Below are 19,641 nucleotides of genomic sequence, written 5' to 3' on the forward strand. Positions count from 1 at the left end.
AGTGTGAGTACAACCGACCCCATGTATTCACTAAGTAACAAATCTAACCTTAGGTTGAAAGTAGTGACGAGATGGGACAAGGGTTAGAGTCCAACTCCAATAACCGGCAATAATTCATAACAATATAATAAAGTTGGTACAAGAAATAACTCAATAATAAAATGCTCAGCTCGTATACCATTCCGAAAAATAAACATTTTCTTTTCAAGTATAATAGTAAAACTCAAATCTTTTGCCGAAAATCACCAAAAATTTGAGTAAGTATGAAATATGTGATTTTTCTCAAACACTTTAACGACAGATAAGAAATCTCATTATTCGATGGCATGAGAAAAAATACTTCTCTATGCCTACATATCAAGTATGCATGTCTAATGCACTGTAATACGATGATGAACTCATATACTCAAACTCTCAGAGTACTAAATCACTCAGTATTGTATGGGGAGAATTAAGCCCAGGGAACTCCATCCCAAATATTATATCCATTGCGCTTATTGTGTGAGGTGCAGACTCCGGAGGGGCTCCTTCAGCCCTAGCGCTATAATCCATACATACAACTCACGTACCATAGTATCAATATATGGATATACACAAAAAACTCATGTGCTATATTATCAATATTTGGATCCGCACGGACAACTCTCGTGCTATTGTATCAATAACCTCAAAATCAGGCCTTCGGCCTCACTCAGTTATCAATCTCTGCAGTCTCTCGGGCTCACAATGTCATGAAACTAGCCCAAAATGATGATATGATGTATCAATAAATAGCAATAGCGACTGAGATATGATATGCAATGAATTTATATGACTGAGTATGAAATTAAAATTTAAACATATAATTCGACAATAGAAATGACCTCAGTGGGTCCCAATAATACCAACATTTGCCTAAGCATGATTTCTAACATGAATCATAGCTGTCTCTTGTTCTAGGTAGTTTTAGAATTGTTAAATCTGTTCACGTATATTTCAAACAGATGACGTATTTGTATTTCACACCAATTTTGTAAATTTTAATCTTAGAAGCTCATGATTTGTATTATCACTCTTTGGGTAGTGTATTAGAGTCAATTCAATATTAATGAAATTGGATTGTTGTTATTTGTCTTACCTAGTGGGTGAGGTTAGGTGACATCTAAAGACCCTGAGCTTGGAGGAAAACAATTTAATGAGGGATTCATCACTAAGCTTCTTGAGTCACTTAACAAATTGCAGGAACTTAGAATGTCTTTATCCATTCTTTGAACCCTCTAAATCGTATGCTTCCAGTGTCTGCGGGAAAACTTTCCACATATTTTATATAGTTTTACCTCAGTAATTGCACAATCAAAGACTAAATCTAAATGACCTTGGGAAATTAAGCCGCTTACTAGGCCTTTCATATTTTTCGAAATAACTTAGTTGGATTGATTAATTCCCACCTCAATTGGAAACTAGAGAAACCTTCAACGCTTGAACTTGAATAAAAACACACTTACATGATTTATTGGTGATAATCATTGTAAAATGCAACTCTTGGGTAGCACAGATTTGACTCAAATCAACTTTTAGGATCTCTTCCTAATTGTGTAGGGAACGTCACTTCCCTTAGGAGATATATCTAGGTTTTAAAAAATTCAGTTCCAATATACCCTGCAAGCTTGGGGAATATTTAAGATCTAATGGAGCTTGACTTATCGTCAAGTAACATGGTGACTCTTTACCAACAGAAATTGGAAATCTAAAGGCTACCATACTTCGATGTGTCAATGAATCAGTTTTTAAATTGAGTAAGAATGTGCGTTTCAACTAGCCAAGAGTTCAATGCCAACCATCAATTTTCACTCTAGTTTCTCTTAGTGAGTGAATGGAAAGGGTGGATGACATTTATATTATGAAAATTGCAATGTCGTCCAGGAAAAATGTCAACCTTCACTTAGAGATCTAATTAATAAGTTCAAATCGGAGACAACAATGCTAGGAGTTGCCGTTGCAATGCCCCAGCTTTTCCTTCTCTCTCTATATGACCAGACCGGTCGTTTTAAGCATTTATACTTTGCTCAGTAGTTTGAGGGAATTACTAGCTCCGTATGAGGTATTATTACTTGTGCGAACCATTGGTTTTGGTTTTCAGGTTAACCAAAATCGATTTGTAAGAAAGAATTTCATGATATAAGCTTTAAGTTGGAAGAGTTGACCAAGTTTGACTTTTGTGAATTTTACCCCGGAATAGAGTTTTGATAGTTCCGTTAGGTCAGAATGGTAATTTTAGACTTGGGTGTATGCCCGGATTTGCATTTGGATATTTCTAGAAGTATTTGACGCTAATTGGCGAAAGTTGAAAATTTGAAGGTTTGGAAAGTTCATAGGTTTGACCGGGAGTTGATTTTGTGGATATCATATTCATATTGTGATTCCGGGAATTAGAATAGCTTAGTTATGTTATTTGGGACTTGTGTGCAAAATTTGAGTTCATCCCGAGTTGACTTGATATGTTTCGGCGCAAGTTTTGGAAGTTGAAAGTTCTAGAGTTCATTAAGTTCGATTTGAGGTGCGATTCGTTATTTTGATGTTGTTATGTGTGATTTGAGTCTTGAGTAGGTCCGTGTTATATTATGGGAATTGTTGGTATATTCAGACGGGGTCTCGAGTGGCTCGGGTGAGTTTCAGACAAAGTTTAGACTTGGGCAAGGAAGATCGCAGAAGCGGAAATTGTGGCGCATCTGCGGCCCCGCAGAAGCGAGCTTGAGCACAGAAGTGTGTTTGGCTTCACACATGCGGTTGCGCATAAGCGTATGGAGATCTGCAGTTGTGAGGGGTCAGCTAGCTAGTGGAGTCCATAGAAGCAGAGCTTGTGTCACTGAAGCGGCACCGCAGAACCGGCTCATGTGTCCGAGAAAGCGGAAATGGCTGTGCAGAAGCCTTTAAATCGAGGGTTTGGTCGCTTTGCTCATATTGGGAGCTATAGACCTTGGATTTAAGCGATTCTTGAATCAATTTTCACCATGTGACTTGGGGTATGCATTCTTGACTCACTTGTGATTATATTTCGTGATTTTGTCTTCGATTTCGGTAATTGGGTTATGAATTTTAAAGAGAAATTGGGGGTCTTAGGCTAAAGTTTCATAGAGTGAGTTTTTGAGTTTTGAATATCGATTCGGAGTTAGATTTGGGTGAAACTAGTATGGTTGGACTCGTGATTGAATGTGTTGTCGTATTTTGTGAGTTTTGTCTGGTTCCGAAGTGCGGGCCCAAATTTGAGTTTTGGTTGATTTTGGGCCTTTGAGTAGAGATTCAACCTCTATCAATTGGAATTATTTCCTTAGACTTTATTTGATGTATTTGAGTTGTTTTTTGCTAGTTTCGAGCCATTCGGAGGTCGGTACACGCGGGATGGAATTTTTGGAGCTTCGCTTGGCTTGCTCGGTATTGGATTTGGCTTGATCAAGGTAACACTTCTAAGCTTAGTGCTGAGGGTATAAATCCCCGAATTAAGTGTTATGTGATTTATTTGTAGGTGACGAACATGCTAGGTGACGACTGTGTGGGCGTGCACCATAGAAATTGAGACTCGGTCGATTCCGTAGAGTTGTATAGCCAATTAACTTGTATTTTCCATGAATATTTTATGTGTTAGAGAAACTGAGTTGTGACTCATGTTAGAAATCATGCTTAGGAAAATCATGCTTACCTATGTTTAAATTGTAATTTCGTACTCAGCCATGTTCATTCATTATATATCATATATCAGTCTCTGTTGCTACTTATTTATATATCATATCATCATTTTGGGCTAGTTCGTGACATTGTAAGCCTGATAGACTGGAGATATTGATGACTGAGAGAGGTCGAGGGCCTGATTGTGAATGTTTTATTGATTTATGCCTGGATTTGCCTTATTATAGCGCTTGGGATGAAGGAGCCCCTCCAGAGTCTGCACACCCACAGTGATCGCATTTGATATTATATTGAGGGATGGATCTTCTCTGAGCATGGATCTTGCCTAATTATTTATATTGAGGGATGGATCTTGCCTAATTATTTATATTGAGGGATGGAGCTTCCCTGGGCTGGATTGGCCCTATACAGTACTGAGTGACTGCATGTCATATATATATATATATATATATATATATATATATATATATATATATATATTATGTATGGATCTTCTCTAGGCTGGATTGGCCATATACAGTACTGAGTGACTGTGCGCGAGTTATCATTTATATTTGGGCTGGATCTAACCCGTATAGTACCGAGTGACTGAGTGTGCTGAATATTGAGCGAGATGAGTGGAAATGTGAGACAATGAGATTGAGTACTCTGAGAGTGTGAGTACATGAGTTCATCATTGTGTTGCATTGCATTAGACATGCATACTTGATATGTAGGCATAGAGAAGTATTTTTCCCTCATGCCATATGATAATGGAATTTCTTACCTATCGTTAAAGTTGTTGAGAAAAATCAGACTTACTCATATTTTCGGGGATTTCGACAATATGACGGGTTGGGTTAGGTGCCATCACGACTAAATGGATTTTGGGTCGTGACAAGTTGGTATCAGAGCTCTAGGTTCATAGGTTCTACCGGTCATGAGCAAGTGTCTAGTAGAGTCTTACGGATCGGTAAGATGACGTCCGTACCTATCTACGAGAGGCTACAAGACATTTAGGATAAACTTCCCATCTTTCTATCCTTATCGTGCGACATTGATTCAGCTTGAAACATAACTCTTTGAATTCCCTCCACACATTCATATGCGCATGTGAGCACTCAGTATCAGTTGTGCATCGCCGGATTGTGATTCCATGGATAAGGTGCAAGATATGATTTTAATGTGCTGATAATGGGCCAGTCTAGAGGACTTGAGGTCTGGTTTTGACTGTATCTTGAGCACGGGGATTTCAGTTGTGTGAGCACGTGCTTTTGGACTTATATGTCTAGTAGCGTCCTTATGAGTGAAAATTATGGCTCGATGAGTGGCTGGATGGCTATATGATGAGTATGATGTGATTGCGGGATGTGTTCAGATGGTTTGATTGTGACGAGAATAGTTTGCTTGAGATATAACTATTGGGTGCTAGATTGCGGTCTTGATGTGATGCATAGTCTCAAGTTATGAGTGTATTGAAGGATCTCTCATGTTGCTTAATTATGGGGAGAATTAGATTCTCATGTCTTATTAATGAGTCCAAACTCAGGGAGATTAAATGATTGCATATTAGTGCAGTTGTGAAAGGGTATAGCAAGATGCCAATTTGAGACTAAGCAGGTGGGGTATCTCATACGGAGTAATCTATGGAGGTGTTATCCTTATAATATTGTGTGGAGAGTTTCATTTCTACCAATGGGATTTGAATTTGAATTTGGTTGAGAAAGTTGACCTGATCATCACGTGGATGAATGCGAGATTTACAAATGATTTGAGGTATTAGATGGTTTGTGTTACATGATCTTATGAAGGATTGAGTTGAACTTCGGTGCGGGATTATGGCGGTAATAAAGTATGGGTATTATGAGTTATCAAGTGTTTTGTTCTATGACTTTGAGCCAAGTGGGGGAGTCTGCTATCGACGATTTGATTGCATGGTTATGTGTTGTTCTGATTTCGGTTTAAGGTATACTTGTGAATCAGATATGACTTGCAAAAGTTTAGATCGAGGATGACTCGAGTAAAGGAATTTTTGGATACTGGTTATATTACACTTTATGGGTATACGGAAATCATGGAATGAGTTGAGTTGTTATTCATGACAGATGTAGTGTGCACGGTGTATGAATTTGCTCGGTTGCATTAAGGCAGGGTTACTTCTTTAGGTGTTGTTGTGCTAATGAGGCACAGGTTGTTCGGCCTGTTTGGGTAGTGAAATTGAGAATTGAGCAGAGTGGATCACTCTCGAGAAAGTTATAATGGATTCAAGATTTATATGTGGCAATTGAGAATTTTCCAGACTTGTATATGGCTAGAATATGAGATTTGCATCGGATGGTGTCAGGACTGGCGGTATTTCTATATCATTATGGTTTTTACATTTTAGTATGAGGAAGGTGAAGGAAAAGACTTTATATTCACAGAAGGTCTTTTCAGAGTGGGTGTCTCGGTTGTGGTACTTTTGGGGTGCTGAAGAGGGAATACAATGGCTTATGGGCTTCAGGGCGGTCTGGTTTTATGTTAGGATCTCGTGGGGTGAGTTTTGATTAAGGATTGTGATGTTATGGCAAGGGAAGTGTCCAATCGGGCATTTCCCTGGAACCCTAAACCTTTGTCGCTGAACCCAAACCCCGTTAGTTACTGGGTTTGGCATGCTTTATCTATATGCATAAATGGAATTTTTCAACACAAATACAGGATCTGAGAAAAAGTCATTGGGTTTGCCCGAACCCGCACACTCTACTGTAGCTTCGCCCCTGGGATGAACTGGCCATTACATAGTGAATCACCAAGAGAACAAACATAAATAAAATAGGTGAAAGCTTTCCTCATAAGTGTAGAAATTAATAAGAACATGCACATGGTTAGTAAAAAATGGGTTTTTGAGGAGTTAAATAGTGATGTGACCTAGAAGGGGAGTCTTGGAGCAACGGTAAAGTTGTCTCTGTGACCTATAAGTCTCGGGTTCGAGCCATAGAAACAGTCACTAATGCTTCCATTAGGGTACATTATCTACATCCCACCCCTTGAGGTACAATTCTTCCCCGGACACCCTACGTGAATGCAGGATACTTTGTGCACTAGGTTGTCCTTTTAAACAGTGACGAGACCTCCTTTTTGTCATAATTTTAAAATACATTTAAATGAGGCTTTTCTTCATTCATGTTGTCATCTCAAAATTAGTACATCTTTCTTTAATTCCTCATTAGGGAAATAAATCCAAATTATGTGGGCCCCGGCCGAGGACTAGATAATTGGAGTAGACCAAAAATCAACCAAGTCTTGCAACCGTAAATGTGGTGGCAAAATTATTCCTCTAATCTTTTGCATAATGTGGTCACTTGGAGTTTTGTTTTCCCAAAGTGGGTTTCTCATTTGAATCTCGTTATGAGCTATTTGTTTTTTTTCATTTTATGTGGTATACTTTATTTTTCAGTTCGTTCCAAAAACATTGTTATATTTTTATATTTAAAAATACTTTAATTTAATTTTTTTATTTTACTCTTAATGACATACTTTTTATAGATTTTGTCTGCTCATGGACCTTGCTATCAGAACTGAAAATACACTCTACTTCATATGCAAAAACAATGTTTAGACCTGCAAAAAATATTACGGGCAGAATTTGGTCCACTTGTGGCATGTAGTTCTGTTGGTTCCCCAAGTACACGCAAGTATACGTGACCGTCGAGTAATAAAGTGATTAAAAATCGGATGTCGAACCCACGAGGACTTGTTATCAACTATTACCTAGATCAAACCGTTCTAATTATCTAAATAAGGATTAAACCTAGAAGTATTTGATTCTAAACTAATTAAAATTAAAAAAAAATAAATAATGAACTCTGAACAAAGAAATAATAGATTTTTTATGTATTAATGTAATGACAACAATCTAGGGTTATGAGCTATCTAGCATTCCTACTGTATTTTTCAATTAAATTCACTAACTAATTTATCTAGCTTATTGGTTGACAAGGTTAATATTGCTCATAAGAATCTGTCAAGTTCTCACTCACCTATTCAAGCTAACCTAACGCCTATATGTCTATGGAATTAGAACTAAAAAGAACACATTTATAATTCTTGTATATCAACCAAGCAAGGCAATTAGGTATATGTATATCCTAACCGCGAATCTGTTCCCCGATGATCAGGTTCAAGAACTTGCTCTTCTCAATCCTATATGCAATCTAGAATTCCCACTTTCAAGTTCAATTCTAGATTCGTAGATAGTATTCAATTGGTGATCAAGCAATCTAATAATTAAGCGCAAGATTGAATAAATAAATCAATATGATAAATCTAGAAAGCAAAATCAATATCCGAATAACAATAGTCATGAAATAACCACAACCCTAGAACGTAAAGTTTATCTCCACATAGATATGGTAGCCAAACAACAAATCATCAAAGAAAATAAAAATTATAAAGTTTGGTGGAAGAAAAGATAAAACCCATCCTCCACGGCGGCTCTGTGCTCTCCCCTTGTCAAAAGACACGTTCCTCCTTCACAAGTCACCCCCCTCTCAAAAGTGAGTTTAAAGACTATTTATATGGGATAGGTTTAGCAAAGGGTGAAATAATACAAGCCCACTTCGAAACAACCTTTTTAGGTTAGCTCGTTCACTCTCTCGTGCGCACGCGAGAGTGAACGAGCAAAGTTCTTCTCTTTTTCTGTTTTCTTCTAGGTCTCTTGTTCACTTCCATGCCTTTTTGCTATACTTCGCTCTTTAGTTTTCCAAGATTTTCCTCAATAGCTCGTTCACTCTCCCGTATGCATGCGAGAGTGAACGAGAAAAGTCCTTCTTTTGTCTTTTGGTCACGAATCAACTTCATTTGCTCACATTTCGTCCAACTTGCTCCTACACATAAGAATGCATATAATGAGCATAATTCACTACAAAAAATCATGTAACCTACCGTAACCACACAAGTTATGAGATGAAAGTATACCGTTAATTCGAGTTATCATGAATATTGGGCTCTTGGGTTGTGGTTGTCATAAATATTGAAGTTTATTAATTATATTATCGTTAATTCGAGTTATCATCTTTGATTGTTTCTCTAATTTTGTGCATAATTGCTTAATTGTTTAGCCAGCAGTTGAGTTCTATTTACTATCTATGCTATGCTTGGGAAATCCATGTTTAGATTAGAGTAGAATTAGAGAGAGCTTGTTTCTGAACTCGGGGCACGGGAAAAGATTTCGCGGTTATGATAGAAATATACCCAACAGTCTTTCTTAGTTGAATACCGTATTATATTCATTCATGATAAATTCAAGACCATAGGAATATAGGGTTAATATATTATGGATAGACGAATAGTATTGTTGGAACATGCTATTTATATAAGCGATTCGGTCAACTAGCAATCATAGATTATGTGAATTAACATGTGTAATTAAGAACCTAATAGGATTGATAAACCGACTAAAATCAATTAACTGTCCTCCTTCACAAGTCACGTCCCCCCCCCCCCCCCCCCCGCAAAAGTGAGTTTAAAGACTATTAATATGGGATAGGGTTAGCATGGGGTGAAATAATACAATCCCAGTTCGAAACAACCTTTTTAGGTTAGCTCGTTCACTCTCTCGTGCGCACGCGAGAATGACTGAGCAAAGTTCTTCTCTTTTTCTTTTTCTTCTAGGTCTCTCGTGCACTTACATGCCTTTTTTCTATACTTCGCTATTTTAGTTTTCAAGCATTTCCTGCATAGCTCGTTCACTCTCCCGTGTGCATGCGAGAGTGAAAGCGCAAAGTCCTTCTTTTGTCTTTTGGTCACAAAATCAACTTCTTTTGCTCACATTTCATCCAACTTACTCCTACACATAAGAATGCACGTAATGAGAATAATTCACTACAAAAACTCATGTAACCTACCGTAACCACACAAGTTATGAGATGAAAGTACACCGAAAAATATGCATTTTTGGTTGTGTAATGACCCAGCCAGTCGTTTTGAGAGTAGTAGCTGCCATCCCCTATTTACTATTTTCCCCGTTTCTTTTTCTGCTTAAGTGACTTTCCGGGAGGTTTTGTTTTGGTTTCGGAGTGTTTTGGGACACTTAGTCCATAAAACGAAAGTATAAGTCTTAGGATTTTGACCGTAGTCAAAACTGTGTGAAGACGACTCCAGAATAGAGTTTCGTCAGTTCAGTTTGCTCAGGTGGGTGATTTTGGACTTAGGAGCATGTCTGGAATATGTTTTGGAGGTCTGTAGCTCATTTAGGCTTGAAATGGCAAAAGTCAATTTTTTGGAGATTTTGATCGGTAGTGGAATTTCTGATATCAGGGTCGGATTCCGATTCCGAAAGTTGGAGTAGGTCTGTAATGTTAAATATGACTTATGTGCAGAATTAGGGGTCAATAGGACGTGGTTTGATAGGTTTTGGAATCGGTTGTCGAATTTGGAAAATTCTAAGTTCTTTAAGTTTTAATCGGAGGATGATTCGCGATTTTAGCGTTGTTTGGGGTCGTTTTAGGGATCGATTAAGTTCGTATGGTATTTTAGGATTGGTTGGTATGTTTGGGGTCATTTTAGGGATCGATTAAGTTCGTATGGTAATTGAAGGAGGACTTGTGAAGGAGGACGTGACTTGTAATTAAGAACCCAATAGGATTTTAACTCACTCTTGGACAGTTAATTGATTTTAGCTTGCTTAGTTAACGATTAATCTAAGTCTCTGTTGGTTCGACATCCGATTTTTGAGTCACTTTATTACTTGACTACCACGTATACTTGCGTATACTTGGGTGCGTCCAAACGCACACGCAAGTATACGCGGTCCTCAAGTAATAAAGTGACTAAAAGTCGGATGTCGAACCCACGAGGACTTGTTATCAACTATTAGCTAGATCAGACTATCCTAATTATCTAAACAAGGATTAAACCTAGAATTATTTGATTCTAAACTAATTAAAAAAAAAAGGAAAACAAATAATGAACTCTGAACAAAGGAGGAATAGATTTTTTATATATCAATGTAATGAAAACGATCTAGGATTATGGGCTATCTAACATTCCTATTGTATTCTTCAATTAAATTGACTAACTAATTTATCTAGCTTATTAGTTGACATGGTTAATATTGCTTATACGAATCTGTCGAGTTCTTACTTAACTATTCAAGCTAACCTAACGCTAATATGTCTATGGAATTAAAACTAACAAGAACGCATTTATAATTACTGTACATTAACCAAGCAAGACAATTAGGTATATGTCTATCCTAACCGCAAATCTGTTCCCCGATGCCCAGGTTCAAGAACTTGGTCTACTCAATCCTATATGCAATCTAGAATTCCCACTTTCGAGTTCAATTCTAGATTTGTAGATAGTATTCAATTGGTAATCAAGCAATCAAATAATTAAGCGCAAGATTGAATAAATAAACCAATATGGTAAATCAAGAAAGCAAAATCAATATCCGAATAACAATAGTCGTAAAATAACCACAACCCTAGAACGTGAAGTTTAGCTCCATATAGACATGGTAGCCAAACAACAAATCATACAAAAGAACATAAAAATTACAAAGTTTGGTGGAAGAAAAGATGAAACCCGGCCTCCACAGCGGTTCTGTGCTCTCCCCTTGTCAAAAGTCAAATTCCTCCTTCACAAGTCACGTCCCCCCCCCCCCCGCAAAAGTGAGTTTAAAGACTATTAATATGGGATAGGGTTAGCATGGGGCGAAATAATACAACCCCACTTCGAAACAACCTTTTTAGGTTAGCTCGTTCACTCTCTCGTGCGCACGCGAGAATGAACGAGCAAAGTTCTTCTCTTTTTCTTTTTCTTCTAGGTCTCTCGTGCACTTACATGCCTTTTTTCTATACTTCGCTATTTTAGTTTTCAAGCATTTCCTGCATAGCTCGTTCACTCTCCCGTGTGCACGCGAGAGTGAACGCGCAAAGTCCTTCTTTTGTCTTTTGGTCACAAAATCAACTTCTTTTGCTCACATTTCATCCAACTTACTCCTACACATAAGAATGCACGTAATGAGCATAATTCACTACAAAAACTCATGTAACCTACCGTAACCACACAAGTTATGAGATGAAAGTACACCGAAAAATATGCATTTTTGGTTGTGTAATGACCCAGCCAGTCGTTTTGAGAGTAGTAGCCCCGATCCCCTATTTACTATTTTCCCCGTTTCTTTTTCTGCTTAAGTGACTTTCCGGGAGGTTTTGTTTTGGTTTCGGAGTGTTTTGGGACACTTAGTCCATAAAACGAAAGTATAAGTCTTAGGATTTTGACCGTAGTCAAAACTGTGTGAAGACGACTCCAGAATAGAGTTTCGTCAGTTCAGTTTGCTCAGTTGGGTGATTTTGGACTTAGGAGCATGTCTGGAATTTGTTTTGGAGGTCTGTAGCTCATTTAGGCTTGAAATGGCAAAAGTCAATTTTTTGGAGATTTTGATCGGTAGTGAAATTTCTGATATCGGGGTCGGATTCCGATTCCGAAAGTTGGAGTAGGTCTGTAATGTAATATGACTTATGTGCAGAATTAGGGGTCAATAGGACGTGGTTTGATAGGTTTTGGAATCGGTTGTCGAATTCGGAAAATTCTAAGTTCGTTAAGTTTGAATCGGAGGATGATTCGCGATTTTAGCGTTGTTTGGGGTCGTTTTAGGGATCGATTAAGTTCGTATGGTATTTTAGGATTGGTTGGTATGTTTGGGGTCGTTTTAGGGATCAATTAAGTTCGTATGGTAATTGAAGGAGGACTTGTGAAGGAGGACGTGACTTGTAATTAAGAACCCAATAGGATTTTAACTCACTCTTGGACAGTTAATTGATTTTAGCTTGCTTAGTTCACGATTAATCTAAGTCTCTGTTGGTTCGATATCCGATTTTTGAGTCACTTTATTACTTGACGGCCACGTATACTTGCGTATACTTGGGTGCATCCAAAGGCACACGCAAGTATACGCGGTCCTCAAGTAATAATGTGACTAAAAGTCGGATGTCGAACCCACGAGGACTTGTTATCAACTATTAGCTAGATCAGACTATCCTAATTATCTAAACAAGGATTAAACCTAGAAGTATTTGATTCTAATCTAATTAAAATAAAAAGAAAAAAAAATAATGAACTCTGAACAAAGGAGGAATAGATTTTTTATGTATCAATGTAATGAAAACGATCTAGGATTATGGGCTATCTAACATTCCTATTGTATTCTTCAATTAAATTGACTAACTAATTTATCTAGCTTATTAGTTGACATGGTTAATATTGCTTATAAGAATCTGTCGAGTTCTTACTCGACTATTCAAGCTAACCTAACGCTAATATGTCTATGGAATTAAAACTAACAAGAACGCATTTATAATTACTGTACATTAACCAAGCAAGGCAATTAGGTATATGTCTATCCTAACTGCAAATCTGTTCCCCGATGCCCAGGTTCAAGAACTTGGTCTACTCAATCCTATATGCAATCTAGAATTCCCACTTTCGAGTTCAATTCTAGATTTGTAGATAGTATTCAATTGGTAATCAAGCAATCAAATAATTAAGCGCAAGATTGAATAAATAAACCAATATGGTAAATCAAGAAAGAAAAATCAATATCCGAATAACAATAGTCGTAAAATAACCACAACCCTAGAACGTGAAGTTTAGCTCCATATAGACATGGTAGACAAACAACAAATCATACAAAAAAACATAAAAATTACAAAGTTTGGTGGAAGAAAAGATGAAACCCGGCCTCCACAGCGGTTCTGTGCTCTCCCCTTGTCAAACGTCACATTCCTCCTTCACAAGTCACGTCCCCCCCCCCCCCCCGGCAAAAGTGAGTTCAAAGACTATTAATATGGGATAGGGTTAGCATGGGGCGAAATAATACAACCCCACTTCGAAACAACCTTTTTAGGTTAGCTCGTTCACTCTCTCGTGCGCACGCGAGAATGAACGAGCAAAGTTCTTCTCTTTTTCTTTTTCTTCTACGTCTCTTGTGCACTTACATGCCTTTTTTCTATACTTCGCTATATTAGTTTTCAAGCATTTCCTGCATAGCTCGTTCACTCTCCCGTGTGCATGCGAGAGTGAAAGCGCAAAGTCCTTCTTTTGTCTTTTGGTCACAAAATCAACTTCTTTTGCTCACATTTCATCCAACTTACTCCTACACATAAGAATGCACGTAATGAGAATAATTCACTACAAAAACTCATGTAACCTACCGTAACCACACAAGTTATGAGATGAAAGTACACCGAAAAATATGCATTTTTGGTTGTGTAATGACCCAGCCAGTCGTTTTGAGAGTAGTAGCCGCCATCCCCTATTTACTATTTTCCCCGTTTCTTTTTCTGCTTAAGTGACTTTCCGGGAGGTTTTGTTTTGGTTTCGGAGTGTTTTGGGACACTTAGTCCATAAAACGAAAGTATAAGTCTTAGGATTTTGACCGTAGTCAAAACTGTGTGAAGACGACTCCAAAATAGAGTTTCGTCAGTTCAGTTTGCTCAGTTGGGTGATTTTGGACTTAGGAGCATGTCTGGAATTTGTTTTGGAGGTCTGTAGCTCATTTAGGCTTGAAATGGCAAAAGTCAATTTTTTGGAGATTTTGATCGGTAGTGGAATTTCTGATATCAGGGTCGGATTCCGATTCCGAAAGTTGGAGTAGGTCTGTAATGTTAAATATGACTTATGTGCAGAATTAGGGGTCAATAGGACGTGGTTTGATAGGTTTTGGAATCGGTTGTCGAATTTGGAAAATTCTAAGTTCTTTAAGTTTTAATCGGAGGATGATTCGCGATTTTAGCGTTGTTTGGGGTCGTTTTAGGGATCGATTAAGTTCGTATGGTATTTTAGGATTGGTTGGTATGTTTGGGGTCGTTTTAGGGATCGATTAAGTTCGTATGGTAATTGAAGGAGGACTTGTGAAGGAGGACGTGACTTGTAATTAAGAACCCAATAGGATTTTAACTCACTCTTGGACAGTTAATTGATTTTAGCTTGCTTAGTTAACGATTAATCTAAGTCTCTGTTGGTTCGACATCCAATTTTTGAGTCACTTTATTACTTGACTACCACGTATACTTGCGTATACTTGGGTGCGTCCAAACGCACACGCAAGTATACGCGGTCCTCAAGTAATAAAGTGACTAAAAGTCGGATGTCGAACCCACGAGGACTTGTTATCAACTATTAGCTAGATCAGACTATCCTAATTATCTAAACAAGGATTAAACCTAGAATTATTTGATTCTAAACTAATTAAAAAAAAAAGGAAAACAAATAATGAACTCTGAACAAAGGAGGAATAGATTTTTTATATATCAATGTAATGAAAACGATCTAGGATTATGGGCTATCTAACATTCCTATTGTATTCTTCAATTAAATTGACTAACTAATTTATCTAGCTTATTAGTTGACATGGTTAATATTGCTTATACGAATCTGTCGAGTTCTTACTTAACTATTCAAGCTAACCTAACGCTAATATGTCTATGGAATTAAAACTAACAAGAACGCATTTATAATTACTGTACATTAACCAAGCAAGACAATTAGGTATATGTCTATCCTAACCGCAAATCTGTTCCCCGATGCCCAGGTTCAAGAACTTGGTCTACTCAATCCTATATGCAATCTAGAATTCCCACTTTCGAGTTCAATTCTAGATTTGTAGATAGTATTCAATTGGTAATCAAGCAATCAAATAATTAAGCGCAAGATTGAATAAATAAACCAATATGGTAAATCAAGAAAGCAAAATCAATATCCAAATAACAATAGTCGTACAATAACCACAACCCTAGAACGTGAAGTTTAGCTCCATATAGACATGGTAGCCAAACAACAAATCATACAAAAAAACATAAAAATTACAAAGTTTGGTGGAAGAAAAGATGAAACCCGGCCTCCACAGCGGTTCTGTGCTCTCCCCTTGTCAAACGTCACATTCCTCCTTCACAAGTCACGTCCCCCCCCCCCCCCCGGCAAAAGTGAGTTCAAAGACTATTAATATGGGATAGGGTTAGCATGGGGCGAAATAATACAACCCCACTTCGAAACAACCTTTTTAGGTTAGCTCGTTCACTCTCTCGTGCGCACGCGAGAATGAACGAGCAAAGTTCTTCTCTTTTTCTTTTTCTTCTACGTCTCTTGTGCACTTACATGCCTTTTTTCTATACTTCGCTATTTTAGTTTTCAAGCATTTCCTGCATAGCTCGTTCACTCTCCCGTGTGCATGCGAGAGTGAAAGCGCAAAGTCCTTCTTTTGTCTTTTGGTCACAAAATCAACTTCTTTTGCTCACATTTCATCCAACTTACTCCTACACATAAGAATGCACGTAATGAGCATAATTCACTACAAAAACTCATGTAACCTACCATAACCACACAAGTTATGAGATGAAAGTACACCGAAAAATATGCATTTTTGGTTGTGTAATGACCCATCCAGTCGTTTTGAGAGTAGTAACCCCGATCCCCTATTTACTATTTTCCCCGTTTCTTTTTCTGCTGAAGTGACTTTCCGGGAGGTTTTGTTTTGGTTTCGGAGTGTTTTGGGACACTTAGTCCCTAAAACGGAAGCATAAATCTTAGGATTTTGACCGTAGTCAAAACTGTGTGAAGACGACTCCAGAATAGAGTTTTGTCAGTTCAGTTTGCTCAGTTGGGTGATTTTGGACTTAGGAGCATGTCTGGAATTTGTTTTGGAGGTCTGTAGCTCATTTAGGCTTGAAATGGCAAAAGTCAATTTTTTGGAGATTTTGATCGGTAGTGGAATTTCTGATATCGGGGTCGGATTCCGATTCCGAAAGTTGGAGTAGGTCTGTAATGTTAAATATGACTTATGTGGAGAATTAGGGGTCAATAGGACATGGTTTGATAGGTTTTGGAATCGGTTGTCGAATTTGGAAAATTCTAAGTTCTTTAAGTTTGAATCGGAGGATGATTCGCGATTTTAGCGTTGTTTGGGGTCGTTTTAGGGACCGATTAAGTTTGTATGGTATTTTAGGATTGGTTGGTATATTTGGTCGAGGTCCTGGAGGCCTCGGGTGAGTTTCGGGTGCTTAACAGATGGAAAATCTAACTTGTATATATTCTGAAGTTGCTGGTTCTTGTGTTTTCGCACCTGTGGTGGGAAGTCCACAGGTGCGGTCCCGAAGAAGTGAGAAAAAGGTCGCAGGTGCACTTTTAATCTTGAGGGCCAGTGGTTGCAGATGCGATGAGTAAGCCGCAGAAGCGGAGCCGCATCTGCAGAAGGGAGATCATAGAAGCGGATTTGGGGAGGAAGCCAAGTTTCGCAGAAGCAGACGAATGAGCGCAGAAATGCATCTGCAAATGCGGATATATGTGCGCACGTGTGGAGCCGGGAAATTTAATGAAATTCCTCAGGTGCGGAGCTTTAGCCGCATAAGCGGTACCGCATAAGTGGTTAATGGACCGCAAGTGCGGTTTAACTAGCAGAAAAGGGGCCAAATCAAGTGTTTGATTCATTTCTTCATTTTTGGACTTGGGAGCTCGGGAATTGGCAATTTTTTGAGGGATTTTCAGAGAGAGCTTTTGGGTAACGATTACTAACTCGTTTTTGGTTGTATTTCATTAATCTATAGTTGTTTCCTCCATTTAAGTTTGGATTTGGATTGAAAAAGTTGGGAAAATGGGGGAAGAGTTCCCTAACTGAATTTCTGAGTTTTGATTGGGATTTAGACATCGAGTTTGGATAATTTTGGTACGAGTGAACTCGTGAGTGAATGGGTGTTCGTATTTTGTGACTTTTACCCGATTCTGAAACGTGGGTCCGGGTCGACTTTTTAGAGCGAATTTCGGAATATTTGTTAAAGTATTGATTTCATTAATTAGATGAGTCTATTACAGTTGTATTTATGATATGTAATTACTTTTGGCTAGATTTGGGCCATTCGGAGCCGGATATGTGAGCTTGGTTCGAAGTAAGTGGCTTGCCTAGCCTTGTGTGGGGGAAATCCCCTTAGGATTTGGTACTGTTTTGATATGTGAGCGCCGTGTACGTGAGGTGACGAGTACGTACACGGGCTAATTATTGTAATAACCCAATTTGTGCTAAGTAATAACCTGTTTCCCTCTTATTTGAGTTACATCAGCATGTGTAGTATCCTGTTAGCTTAGAATAGCATGTCTACTTGCCTTAATCGCTTAGCTGAACTCCGTGCTTCATGTTTAGTGCATTTTCTATTTTTTCTTGACTTGTACTTTGTCTAAATTGTAGGATTTTGTGTTTTAGCTGTTAATTCTATTGTTTGAGCTGCATATTTACTTTTGGGACTACGGAACGGTATTCTAGGAGATCCCCCTGTCTTGCATATTTACTTTGGTACTATAGAACGGTATTCCGGGAGATTCCCCTATCTTGCATATTTACTTTGAGACTATGGAACGGTATTCTGGGAGATCCCACCTGTCTTGCATATTTACTTTTGGACTATGAAATGGTATTTTAGGAGATTCCCCTGTACTGCATATTTACTGTAGGACTACAGAACGGTATTTCGGGAGATCCTACTGTACTACATATTTACTTTAGGACTTCGGAATGGTATTCCAGAAGATTCCCCTACACATTTACGTTTGGGACTACGAGACGGTATCTCGGGAGATCCCCTGTTGTTATCTCTGTGTACTTATTTGTTGTCTTCTATTATTTCATTCCTGTTAAATTTCAGTCTTTATTTTACTGTGATATTTCATTCTACCATGTTTTATTATATATATACTAGTAGGTCTTTGACCTGACCTCGTCACTACTCGACCGGGGTTAGGCTTGGCACTTACTTGGTACCGATTGTGGTGTACTCATGCTACTCTTCTGCACATGTTTTGCATGTGCAGATCCAGGTGCTCCTTATCAGCCGCACTATCAGTGAGCCGGGGCAGCTTTGGAGACTTCAAGGTATATCTTCCGCATCTGCAGACCTCGGAGTCCCCTTCTACTCTTCCCTATGTCCATTATCTTTTGTAATTTCCTTTTGGTAGACTCTGATGTATAAAGACTAGATTTTCCTTCTATAGTTTGTGATTCATGATGTTCCGGGTTTTGGGAATTTGCGGTGTATTTTTGTATAGTTGGTTATTGTACATTCCAAGCGGTATAGTACCAGTTAGTTGTTAGCGGTATGGAACCCAGGCCGGGGGAGGAGCGCAGACTCCCATCGCCGGTACTCCAGAGTAGCGGGTTCAGGTCTACCAGGTTCCAGAGATTGTACTAATGCAGCCGGTAGCTCCAGCTCAGCCCGAGGTTAGGGCAGCAGCTTCTGAGGTGGAGCAACTCAGACTTGAGAGGTACAAGAAGTACCACCCACCTACCTTCAACGGATTGGCTACAGATGATGCTCAGGGTTTGATGGAGGAGTGTCATCGTATTATCCGTACTACAGGCGTAGTGGAGACGAGTATGGTTTCTTTTACTACATTCCATCGTAGAGGAGTAGCCTATCAGTGGTGGTGTGCTTATGAGTTGAATAGTCTGGCTGAGGCAGCTTCACTTACATGGACTCAGTTCTCGGACATGTTTTTGAGAGAGTATGTCCCTCAGAGCCTCAGGGACTCATGGCGCACGGAGTTTGAGCAGCTGCTCCAGGGTGCTATGACTGTGTCAGAGTATGCAGTTTGCTTCAGTAATTTGGCCCGACATGCACCGGCCTTGGTTGCCACAGTTCGAGAGAGGGTTCAATGGTTTATTGAGGGGCTCCACCCCAACATCCGGATTAGTATGGCCAGGGAGTTGGAAATGGATATTTCTTATCAGTAGGTTGTGAGTATCGCGAGGAGATTGGAGGGCATGCTTGCCCGGGATAGAGAGGAGAGGGAGGCCAAGAGGTCTCGAGATACTGGTTCTTGTTCTAATGCTCGTGCCCCAGCAGCTCGCCATGGTAGGGGTTATGTGAGCTGCCCCGTTCATTCAGCTCTTCCAGCCGCCAGTGGTGTTCTAGCCTTTACTATACCCTAGGATTCTTATTATGCATCGCCAGTATCTAGTGTGCCTCCCGCACG

Source organism: Nicotiana tabacum, chromosome 14, assembly GCF_000715075.1.
Source record: "Nicotiana tabacum cultivar K326 chromosome 14, ASM71507v2, whole genome shotgun sequence".
In the NCBI taxonomy this organism is placed as follows: Eukaryota; Viridiplantae; Streptophyta; class Magnoliopsida; order Solanales; family Solanaceae; genus Nicotiana; species Nicotiana tabacum.